The sequence below is a fragment of the Musa acuminata genome, chromosome BXJ2-11 (genome assembly GCF_036884655.1).
Source record: "Musa acuminata AAA Group cultivar baxijiao chromosome BXJ2-11, Cavendish_Baxijiao_AAA, whole genome shotgun sequence".
Classification (NCBI taxonomy): domain Eukaryota; kingdom Viridiplantae; phylum Streptophyta; class Magnoliopsida; order Zingiberales; family Musaceae; genus Musa; species Musa acuminata.
Window position 1 is genome coordinate 21621323 of NC_088348.1, and position 3678 is coordinate 21625000.

The window sequence follows — 3678 nt, forward strand, 5'->3', positions numbered from 1 at the left end:
TTAAAGCTTTAAAAATATACATTTAGAACGTTTAATGAAAGTTTTAGATTAAAAAAAACCTTGTAATTTAACCTTAAATTTAATAAAAATACAAAATAGCCTATTGAGAGTTTAATTAACCCAAGATAGATGTTTTAAAGGGCCAAAAATACGAAAATTGGTTAACTAGGGCTTCATTAAATATATCCCATGCTTGAAAGAAATTTTACCTTTTCTGGATAAAAATGAATATGCTTTACATTTATAATATCATATTCCGAGTTTCACACATACCTAACATATTAATTAAAAATAAAATATCACCTTTTAGTTTATTATTGTCATAAAAAATAATATAGTAAAAAAAGATAAATTTGAAACATATTAACATACTAAATAAATTAACATGATTTTCCTTATACACAATGATTTTTAATATTTGTACATAATTGTAAATACATAATCAAAAGAATAACATATATGCATATTATGTTCAAAATTTATACACCCAAAAATGTCCATACGTCATAGTCTCTATTTGTATTAGCATTGAGCTCACACTAGTTCACCTTCTTACCCATCATTTAAATGGGGTACTAGTGTCCTTATACGTAAAATATGATATATATATATATATATATATATATATATATATATATATATATGTATATATATAATAAGTGATGACTTGGTAAATATAAGTCTATGTAACTTTAATTAAGTATATATTTAATGCTAAACTCATCTTGATATATGATATATATAATAACACATATGTAACATTTTGAAATCATGCATATAACATATTTAATGCTAAACTCATCTTGTTATGAATCTCATAACATAATAATTACATAATAAATATGTGAAGTTTCGATTCACCTATTTAATAGATAATTGAAACACATAAGAAAGTCGTTGTATATGTAATACATAGTTATAGCATATTTATAAATTAACATATCATACATCATAATTTATTCATATATTCTCGCACTGTATGTTATAACATATACGTGTGCTCACATACCGCACATCATAACATATACATGCATCACTTGTCATCACATATCTATACACTCCCATGCCACATATGATAATATATCTGTACATTCCCATGACTATAGTAATTGATAACCACCACTATGTCACGGATTATAAATTAAGTTGTAGGTAATTTAGTATTAACATTTAATTCAGTTATAAGTAAATTAGTTTTGAAATTTAAGTTAAAGATTGAGTATAGTATATTTTGGAGGAGATTCTATCAATTTTTTTTACAAATTATAGTTTATATTATGAAGTATTAGTGTTTTAAGATATAGGTTTATTAATTTAGGCATAGCATGATTGTATAAGTTTTTTAAGATTTTAAGAATATAAAAATATTTTTGAAGACATGAGTTACACTGTTTTTTAAGATGATTAAGTATTTCTTGGCCTTATTAAAAATATATAATATCATTCGAAAATAACATAACTCATGTCTTACTTTTTCTTAAAAAAATTCTCAATTTTTTAAGAAACATTTTAAACAACTTATAAATGGCCAAATTATAATTTTTTTCTATTTTTAAACCATTAAAATAAGCATATTTTATTTATTTCAGTCTTTTAAAAGAGTTAACTTATGGTTTTCATTTATTTTACTCAATTTAAGATGAATTTACCTCAACATTGAGATAAAAACCATTCGAATATTATTATGAAAAGTATTATGATGTTTTAAATTAATTAGTTCAATAAAATGGGTTTGAAAAACAAAAGGAGTGATTGAGGGTACCTTTATTTTTTTTAAATAAAAATCCTAATATCTCTAATTTAGAAAATACGTAAATTATTCCTTCTCTATCATCGTCATTTGTCGTCCGTTATTTATTGTCTACGAGGAAAGAAGGGGTAAGGAAAAAGGGAAAAAGCAACGATTGAGAAGAATGGGAAGATGGGAACGAAAAGATGAGGAGTAAGGGAGAAAGGAAGAAATGTAGAGGAAGAAGAAGAGAGATGAGAGGATGGGTTCTAGAGAATGAGAATGAAAAAAAAAGGAGAGAGAGAGAGAGAGAGAGAGAGAGAGAGAGAGAAATATATATACGGGGAAGGAGAGGAGAGGTAAAGACTGGGGAAGGGAGAAAGGGCGAGCGATGGCAGCAATGACAACACCACATATGACAACAAAAGTGGAATAGAGGAAATGAAAGAGAAAGGATAATTTGGAAAGTTTTTGAATTAATGGATATTTTTTGAGGAAAACTAATATGGGATAATGTTTGGGAAATACCCAAAATATAAGTGTTTTCTATAAAAATTGATATATATATATATATATATATATATATATATATATATATATATATATATATATATATATATACACACACATATATATATGCTCATAAATAATCTTAGTAAGTTAACTATCATTAGCTAAAATACTAACAAACTAGTATTATTTTATCTTTTTTCATTAAAAAAAAGTGTAAGAAAAAAACCTCTAATTTTATCTTTTTTTCCCACAACACCTTGTTTTTATCTTTTTTTTGGGGTAAAAAAACCCATATTTGGGCAATCCATTGTCTTTTCTTCTCCTTCCTCCCTTTTGAAAGTCATTATATTGAACCAACTCATTCTATTGAACCACCAATTATTTCAATTAATCAATATATTTAATTTAATTAGTTTAACTAGCCCAAAACTTAAGTAAATCTAATATAAATGATATTTTTTAATTAATAGAATATAAATATAAGTTAATATTAAATTTATAAATGTAAATATTCTAAAATATTAAAATTATGATAAAAAAACATAAGGGTACAATTACAAGCTTTAAGTATTGAAATAAAAAATATTTTTTAAGGTATAAAAACAAAAAAAAAAATATAGATTATTTATATCAATTCCAAGATATCTACATTTTTAAGATTTTTTAAAAAACATGAGATACACTAGATAGGACCCATAAGTACTATAACTCTATCTAAAACAATGTAACTTGGATCTTTATATATTATTTTCTTAAAATCTCAGAAAATATTAGTAAATAATATTCAAGTTGTTTGTGAATTAGTAAAATTAAAAAATAACATAATTTAAAACTTTTAAGTGTTGAAATAAATAAAAATACGTGTTTAAAGCTTTAAAAATATACATTTAGAACGTTTAATGAAAGTTTTAGATTAAAAAAAACCTTGTAATTTAACCTTAAATTTAATAAAAATACAAAATAGCCTATTGAGAGTTTAATTAACCCAAGATAGATGTTTTAAAGGGCCAAAAATACGAAAATTGGTTAACTAGGGCTTCATTAAATATATCCCATGCTTGAAAGAAATTTTACCTTTTCTGGATAAAAATGAATATGCTTTACATTTATAATATCATATTCCGAGTTTCACACATACCTAACATATTAATTAAAAATAAAATATCACCTTTTAGTTTATTATTGTCATAAAAAATAATATAGTAAAAAAAGATAAATTTGAAACATATTAACATACTAAATAAATTAACATGATTTTCCTTATACACAATGATTTTTAATATTTGTACATAATTGTAAATACATAATCAAAAGAATAACATATATGCATATTATGTTCAAAATTTATACACCCAAAAATGTCCATACGTCATAGTCTCTATTTGTATTAGCATTGAGCTCACACTAGTTCACCTTCTTACCCATCATTTAAATGG